The 10,000-nt window shown below is 23.6% G+C and overlaps 3 non-coding genes across 3 annotated transcripts in view; all 3 read right to left on the bottom strand.

Moving 5' to 3' along the window:
* LOC138858809 (large subunit ribosomal RNA) overlaps positions 1-784 on the bottom strand; it is a 3,977-nt gene extending 3,193 nt beyond the window's left edge. The window contains exon 1 of the ribosomal RNA XR_011397839.1: positions 1-784. This exon is cut by the window's left edge and continues 3,193 nt beyond it. This is a non-coding gene — a ribosomal RNA (large subunit ribosomal RNA).
* Positions 785-1,286: 502 nt separating this feature from the next.
* LOC138858812 (5.8S ribosomal RNA) lies at positions 1,287-1,465 on the bottom strand. Its single transcript, XR_011397840.1, has one exon. It is a non-coding gene; the product is annotated as a 5.8S ribosomal RNA (ribosomal RNA).
* Positions 1,466-2,091: 626 nt separating this feature from the next.
* On the bottom strand, positions 2,092-4,081 carry LOC138858804 (small subunit ribosomal RNA). The gene has a single exon (XR_011397834.1). It is a non-coding gene; the product is annotated as a small subunit ribosomal RNA (ribosomal RNA).
* Between the last annotated feature and the right edge of the window lie 5,919 nt (positions 4,082-10,000).

The following is a 10,000-nucleotide window of genomic DNA, read 5'->3' as shown; positions in this document are numbered from 1 at the left end:
AGGTATCCTGAATCTTTCGCATTGTTAATCATATAAATGCATACAATTAATATTAAAATCAATGATAATAATATTATTGTAAAATTCAAAAGAATTTTAGCATTATATATAATAAAATCTATCAACACTTTATCAAATCATCAGTAATTATTCTATGTTAATAAGCTAAAAGCAAATTAATTTGAATAAACTTAAAAACCAATGATCTTTTGATAAATATTTTATTATGTTAATAGATTACAATGTCCTTATATGAAAAAAATGCACACTATTACTATAATATTTAAAATTAAATACTACAGTTATAATGATGAATTTTTCATAATGGATATTCAGGTTCATCGGGCTTAACCTCTAAGCAGTTTCACGTACTATTTAACTCTCTATTCAGAGTTCTTTTCAACTTTCCCTCACGGTACTTGTTTACTATCGGTCTCATGGTTATATTTAGTTTTAGATGGAGTTTACCACCCACTTAGTGCTGCACTATCAAGCAACACGACTCTTTGGAAATATCTTTCTAGTAATCATTAACGTTATACGGGCCTGGCACCCTCTATGGGTAAATGGCCTCATTTAAGAAGGACTTAAATCGTTAATTTCTCATACTAGATATTAAGATATTCCATACACTGCATCTCACATTTGCCATATAGACAAAGTGACTTAGTGCTGAACTATTTTCTTTTCGCTCGCCGCTACTAAGAAAATCCTTGTTAGTTTCTTTTCCTCCCCTCATTAATATGCTTAAATTCAGGGGGTAGTCCCATATGAGTTGAGGTTGTATAAAATATATTTTAGATTGATTTGTTTATTTTTATTTAATTTTTTTGCTATTTGCTATTTTAAAGAAATATATTTTTATATCTTGATTACTCAATATTATTCAATCTTTTCATCCCTTTTTAAAATTCATAATATAATAATTAATAAAATTAACAACATTATTCCTCCACATATCATATATTTTTTTTTATTATAAATTTTTCTCAATACAATAGAGTGAATTAATTCTAGAATAAAAATTTATTTTATGCTAGACATTCCTCTTATGTATTATTTAATATAATTTAAATAATGTTGAAAATTTTTTCTTTTATGGGAATACTAAGATTCTCATTTATCATAAATTTTCGTTCAAATATGAGGTATTCAAGAATATATTTTCTATATTTCTTTTTATGCTATTAATATTATGGATTGAAAAATACAATCCAATAATATGCCATATGCTTAAATTCTATTAATTGACTAAAAGAATAAGCAACTAATTTAGCATAGTCTTACAACCCTCAACCATATGTAGTCCAAGCAGCACTTTAAAATTAATTAAAGTACATAACAGCATGGACCGCAATATGCGTTCAAAATGTCGATGTTCATGTGTCCTGCAGTTCACACGATGACGCACAGTTTGCTGCGTTCTTCATCGACCCATGAGCCGAGTGATCCACCGCTTAGAGTGATAATTTTTTTGTATTTTTTTAATTCAAAGTCAAAGAATTTTAATTTATTGAAAGTATTAATAATTAATCAATAATAAATTTTTAATACATAAGTTTAAAACATCTTTCAATAAATTGTAATTTTAAACCCAAACATTTGCAGCTGCGCATGTCTTAGGTCAACAAAAACAGTAATACCTTTTATATATTATTTTCTTCTCTATTTGTGCGTTTTCATTTTTTTAAATTTTTCAACATGTTTTTAATCACAAATAGAAAATACCATAAAAAAAAGGTATTACACACGTTAATGTGAACAAGTTAACTTATCATTTATAATATTTTATATAAATATCACAATTAAATATTATTTTCTATATAAATAATAAGTACAGCTATATGTTTAAAGGTTTTTTTATTGCGTTCAAATACAATGTATGCGAAGTTCACAATATAATATATATTGTCATAATGCATTACAAGGAGTTAAAAAAAAAAAAAAAACAGAAAAACATTCAAAACATTGTATAATTCAAAACATTTTGAATGAAAAGAACAAAAAGAAAACTTTTTTTTCTTTTTTATTCTTTTTTTTTATTTTGTTTTTATATAATTATTTTTTTTTTCTTTTCGGATAGGAACACAATAATGATCCTTCCGCAGGTTCACCTACGGAAACCTTGTTACGACTTTTACTTCCTCTAAATAATCAAGTTCGGTCAACTTTTGCGAAACAACCGTGAAACACAAGGCGTCACAGTGATCACGTCCGGAGACCTCACTAAATAATTCAATCGGTAGTAGCGACGGGCGGTGTGTACAAAGGGCAGGGACGTAATCAATGCGAGTTAATGACTCACACTTACTGGGAATTCCAAGTTCATGTGAACAGTTTCAGTTCACAATCCCAAGCATGAAAGTGGTTCAGCGGTTTACCCGGACCTCTCGGTCTAGGAAATACACGTTGATACTTTCATTGTAGCGCGCGTGCAGCCCAGGACATCTAAGGGCATCACAGACCTGTTATTGCTCAATCTCGTTACTGCTAGACGCAATTTGTCCATTTAAGAAGCTAGTGTCCTTATAATGGGACAAACCAACAGGTACGACTCCACTTATATAAACACATTCAAACACTTGTACATTCAAGATGAACGCATGAATGAAGGCTATATAAGCTTCAACACCATAATCCTGAAAGCATCTATTTAATATATTTGAGTCTCGTTCGTTATCGGAATTAACCAGACAAATCACTCCACGAACTAAGAACGGCCATGCACCACCACCCATAGATTCGAGAAAGAGCTATCAATCTGTCTTACACGCTTATGTTCGGACCTGGTAAGTTTTCCCGTGTTGAGTCAAATTAAGCCGCAGGCTCCACTCCTGGTGGTGCCCTTCCGTCAATTCCTTTAAGTTTCAGCTTTGCAACCATACTTCCCCCGGAGCCCAAAAGCTTTGGTTTCCCGGGAAGCGACTGAGAGAGCCATAGTAGTAGCTACACCCAATTGCTAGCTGGCATCGTTTATGGTTAGAACTAGGGCGGTATCTGATCGCCTTCGAACCTCTAACTTTCGTTCTTGATTAATGAAAACATCTTTGGCAAATGCTTTCGCTTAAGTTAGTCTTACGACGGTCCAAGAATTTCACCTCTCGCGTCGTAATACTAATGCCCCCAAACTGCTTCTATTAATCATTACCTCTTGATCTAAAAACCAATGAAAGTAGAACAGAGGTCTTATTTCATTATTCCATGCACAAAATATTCAGGCATTTGGAGCCTGCTTTAAGCACTCTAATTTGTTCAAAGTAATTGTACCGGCCCACAACAACACTCGATGAAGAGCACTGAAGCAGGTTTAAATAGGAGGAATATATAAAAAATACATTGTATTAATTATATATAAGAACTCCACCGGTAATACGCTTACATACATAAGGTAATGTACATACCACAATTATAGTTGTACTACCCGTATGAAGCACAAATTCAACTACGAACGTTTTAACCGCAACAACTTTAATATACGCTATTGGAGCTGGAATTACCGCGGCTGCTGGCACCAGACTTGCCCTCCAATAGGTCCTTGTTAAAGGATTTAAAGTGTACTCATTCCAATTACAGGGCCTCGGATATGAGTCCTGTATTGTTATTTTTCGTCACTACCTCCCCGAACTGGGAGTGGGTAATTTACGCGCCTGCTGCCTTCCTTAGATGTGGTAGCCGTTTCTCAGGCTCCCTCTCCGGAATCGAACCCTGATTCCCCGTTACCCGTTGCAACCATGGTAGTCCTAGATACTACCATCAAAAGTTGATAGGGCAGACATTTGAAAGATCTGTCGTCGGTACGAGACCATACGATCTGCAAGTTATCTAGAGTTCAACCAATATAACGATCGAATAATCGCTTGGTTTTAGCCTAATAAAAGCACACGTTCCAAAAGGTCCGTGTTTATTTTGCATGTATTAGCTCTAGAATTACCACAGTTATCCAAGTAACTGTTAACGATCTATGGAACCATAACTGATATAATGAGCCTTTTGCGGTTTCACTTTTAATTTGTTTGTACTTAGACATGCATGGCTTAATCTTTGAGACAAGCATATAACTACTGGCAGGATCAACCAGAATAATATATATTTCTTTTTTATATAATATTTTTTATATTATATAAAAGTTTAAAATGATATTTTCTTATTTGAAAATTATACACAAATACACAAAACATAAAAACATTTACAATATACACAACAATTTTTCTATGTTTCTTTCTTTATTATATTTTTTTTCATTATATTTCATTTCTATTGTGTGATTTTGTAATGGATTTTTTTAATTTTTGTTTTGGTATCGTGAAAAGAATTTTCGTTCTCTATACATATTATTATTTAATTATTATGTAAGAACGATATTTCTTCTTATATTGGCAAAATTTTCAAATAATATCATTCTATACATTTTACTTTATTTCAATGCATATAGTAATATATATACCTTTTTTTAAGAGTATATACATTTTTTTCTTGATTTGAAATTAATAATTTCAAATTCTATTATATTTATTTCAATAATAAATATATGATAAAAAGTATTTTCGGGTGCAACACATTAATATTTTATTTTATTTAAAAACCATCCTTTTACACATATATTTTATGAGTAAATATTAGAATAGCTCACAAATAAAACTAAAATATTGTTTAATATTTATTTCTACAATATGTTAGTATAGAATAATAGATTTTTTATGTTTTTGTATAAAACAAAATCTATTTCTATTTAAACTAACTGTAGGAAACCAGGAATAAAAAACGCTCATTATATACAATATGTTAGTACAGAATATAGAGTTTTGTATAAAACAAAATCTATTTCTATTTAAACTAACTGTATAAAAACCAGGAATAAAAAGGCACACAAAATCAACTTTCATTTTCATATTTACTTAAAAATACATATAAAGTAAAAAATATTTCCATATAAATACTAAGTAAATAAAGTCATACAAGTATGAAAATTTTCATACAAGTACTAAATACATAAATCATATAAGTATAGTAATATTCATACTTATAAGTATTTAAAAACAATTTCTTACTAATAAACTAACATAAGGAATTCAAATATATAAAAGTATAATACATTTCCTAGCAGTAAAAAATTTTCATATAAGTACTAAATGTATAAAGTCTATGAAGCAATAAATTTTCATATAAGTACTATTTCAGTATATGTCAATTTGAGCAGATTTGTGCAAATTTGTTATAAATGTTCTCTCCCATGTTGACGTTACCAACCCGAAAATATATGGAAAAATTCTTTTAACCTATTTAAAATTTAAAAACTCATATATACGTGGGTAATTTATATCATTTTCAAATATCGTCATGGTCATAATACAACTAATAACATCAAAAGTATTTTTACAATCGATTTTTTTTTTTAATTTTTAACTTGTATGACTTCATATTTAATACTTATATGAAAATTTATTACTTCATAGACTTTATACATTTAATACTTATATGAAAATTTATTACTTCATAGACTTTATACATTTAATACTTATATGAAAATTCATTACTTCATAGACTTTATATTTTTTATACTTATATAAAAATTTATTACTTCATAGACTTTATATTTTACTTCATAGACTTTATACATTTAATACTCATATGAAAATTTATTACTTCATAGACTTTATATATTTACTACTTATATGAAAATTTATTACTTCATAGACTTTATACAATTAATACTTATATGAAAATTTATTACTTCATAGACTTTATACAATTAATACTTATATGAAAATTTATTACTTCATAGACTTTATACAATTAATACTTATATGAAAATTTATTACTTCATAGACTTTATACAATTAATACTTATATGAAAATTTATTACTTCATAGACTTTATACATTTAATACTTATATGAAAATTCATTACTTCATAGACTTTATACAATTAATACTTATATGAAAATTTATTACTTCATAGACTTTATACAATTAATACTTATATGAAAATTTATTACTTCATAGACTTTATACAATTAATACTTATATGAAAATTTATTACTTCATAGACTTTATACAATTAATACTTATATGAAAATTTATTACTTCATAGACTTTATACAATTAATACTTATATGAAAATTTATTACTTCATAGACTTTATACAATTAATACTTATATGAAAATTTATTACTTCATAGACTTTATACAATTAATACTTATATGAAAATTTATTACTTCATAGACTTTATACAATTAATACTTATATGAAAATTTATTACTTCATAGACTTTATACAATTAATACTTATATGAAAATTTATTACTTCATAGACTTTATACAATTAATACTTATATGAAAATTTATTACTTCATAGACTTTATACAATTAATACTTATATGAAAATTTATTACTTCATAGACTTTATACAATTAATACTTATATGAAAATTTATTACTTCATAGACTTTATACATTTAATACTTATATGAAAATTCATTACTTCATAGACTTTATATTTTTTATACTTATATAAAAATTTATTACTTCATAGACTTTATATTTTACTTCATAGACTTTATACATTTAATACTTATATGAAAATTTATTACTTCATAGACTTTATATATTTACTACTTATATGAAAATTTATTACTTCATAGACTTTATACATTTAGTACTTATATGAAAATTTATTACTTCATAGACTTTATACAATTAATACTTATATGAAAATTTATTACTTCATAGACTTTATACAATTAATACTTATATGAAAATTTATTACTTCATAGACTTTATATATTTACTACTTATATGAAAATTTATTACTTCATAGACTTTATACATTTAGTACTTATATGAAAATTTATTACTTCATAGACTTTATACAATTAATACTTATATGAAAATTTATTACTTCATAGACTTTATACAATTAATACTTATATGAAAATTTATTACTTCATAGACTTTATACAATTAATACTTATATGAAAATTTATTACTTCATAGACTTTATACATTTAATACTTATATGAAAATTTATTACTTCATAGACTTTATATATTTACTACTTATATGAAAATTTATTACTTCATAGACTTTATACAATTAATACTTATATGAAAATTTATTACTTCATAGACTTTATACAATTAATACTTATATGAAAATTTATTACTTCATAGACTTTATACATTTAATACTTATATGAAAATTTATTACTTCATAGACTTTATACAATTAATACTTATATGAAAATTTATTACTTCATAGACTTTATACAATTAATAGTTATATGAAAATTTATTACTTCATAGACTTTATACAATTAATACTTATATGAAAATTTATTACTTCATAGACTTTATACAATTAATACTTATATGAAAATTCATTACTTCATAGACTTTATACATTTAATACTTATATGAAAATTTATTACTTCATAGACTTTATATATTTACTACTTATATGAAAATTTATTACTTCATAGACTTTATACATTTAGTACTTATATGAAAATTTATTACTTCATAGACTTTATACAATTAATACTTATATGAAAATTTATTACTTCATAGACTTTATACAATTAATACTTATATGAAAATTTATTACTTCATAGACTTTATACAATTAATACTTATATGAAAATTTATTACTTCATAGACTTTATATATTTACTACTTATATGAAAATTTATTACTTCATAGACTTTATACATTTAGTACTTATATGAAAATTTATTACTTCATAGACTTTATACAATTAATACTTATATGAAAATTTATTACTTCATAGACTTTATACAATTAATACTTATATGAAAATTTATTACTTCATAGACTTTATACAATTAATACTTATATGAAAATTTATTACTTCATAGACTTTATACATTTAGTACTTATATGAAAATTTATTACTTCATAGACTTTATACAATTAATACTTATATGAAAATTTATTACTTCATAGACTTTATACAATTAATACTTATATGAAAATTTATTACTTCATAGACTTTATACAATTAATACTTATATGAAAATTTATTACTTCATAGACTTTATACATTTAATACTTATATGAAAATTCATTACTTCATAGACTTTATACAATTAATACTTATATGAAAATTTATTACTTCATAGACTTTATACAATTAATACTTATATGAAAATTTATTACTTCATAGACTTTATACAATTAATACTTATATGAAAATTTATTACTTCATAGACTTTATACAATTAATACTTATATGAAAATTTATTACTTCATAGACTTTATACAATTAATACTTATATGAAAATTTATTACTTCATAGACTTTATACAATTAATACTTATATGAAAATTTATTACTTCATAGACTTTATACAATTAATACTTATATGAAAATTTATTACTTCATAGACTTTATACAATTAATACTTATATGAAAATTTATTACTTCATAGACTTTATACAATTAATACTTATATGAAAATTTATTACTTCATAGACTTTATACAATTAATACTTATATGAAAATTTATTACTTCATAGACTTTATACAATTAATACTTATATGAAAATTTATTACTTCATAGACTTTATACAATTAATACTTATATGAAAATTTATTACTTCATAGACTTTATACATTTAATACTTATATGAAAATTCATTACTTCATAGACTTTATATTTTTTATACTTATATAAAAATTTATTACTTCATAGACTTTATATTTTACTTCATAGACTTTATACATTTAATACTTATATGAAAATTTATTACTTCATAGACTTTATATATTTACTACTTATATGAAAATTTATTACTTCATAGACTTTATACATTTAGTACTTATATGAAAATTTATTACTTCATAGACTTTATACAATTAATACTTATATGAAAATTTATTACTTCATAGACTTTATACAATTAATACTTATATGAAAATTTATTACTTCATAGACTTTATATATTTACTACTTATATGAAAATTTATTACTTCATAGACTTTATACATTTAGTACTTATATGAAAATTTATTACTTCATAGACTTTATACAATTAATACTTATATGAAAATTTATTACTTCATAGACTTTATACAATTAATACTTATATGAAAATTTATTACTTCATAGACTTTATACAATTAATACTTATATGAAAATTTATTACTTCATAGACTTTATACATTTAATACTTATATGAAAATTTATTACTTCATAGACTTTATATATTTACTACTTATATGAAAATTTATTACTTCATAGACTTTATACAATTAATACTTATATGAAAATTTATTACTTCATAGACTTTATACAATTAATACTTATATGAAAATTTATTACTTCATAGACTTTATACATTTAATACTTATATGAAAATTTATTACTTCATAGACTTTATACAATTAATACTTATATGAAAATTTATTACTTCATAGACTTTATACAATTAATAGTTATATGAAAATTTATTACTTCATAGACTTTATACAATTAATACTTATATGAAAATTTATTACTTCATAGACTTTATACAATTAATACTTATATGAAAATTCATTACTTCATAGACTTTATACATTTAATACTTATATGAAAATTTATTACTTCATAGACTTTATATATTTACTACTTATATGAAAATTTATTACTTCATAGACTTTATACATTTAGTACTTATATGAAAATTTATTACTTCATAGACTTTATACAATTAATACTTATATGAAAATTTATTACTTCATAGACTTTATACAATTAATACTTATATGAAAATTTATTACTTCATAGACTTTATACAATTAATACTTATATGAAAATTTATTACTTCATAGACTTTATACAATTAATACTTATATGAAAATTTATTACTTCATAGACTTTATATATTTACTACTTATATGAAAATTTATTACTTCATAGACTTTATACATTTAGTACTTATATGAAAATTTATTACTTCATAGACTTTATGCAATTAATACTTATATGAAAATTTATTACTTC

The sequence above is a fragment of the Bactrocera oleae genome, unplaced genomic scaffold (assembly GCF_042242935.1).
Source record: "Bactrocera oleae isolate idBacOlea1 unplaced genomic scaffold, idBacOlea1 ctg00000017.1, whole genome shotgun sequence".
NCBI lineage: Eukaryota > Metazoa > Arthropoda > Insecta > Diptera > Tephritidae > Bactrocera > Bactrocera oleae.
The sequence above is the reverse complement of the archived record's forward strand: the minus strand, read 5'-3'. Positions and strand labels throughout refer to the sequence as shown.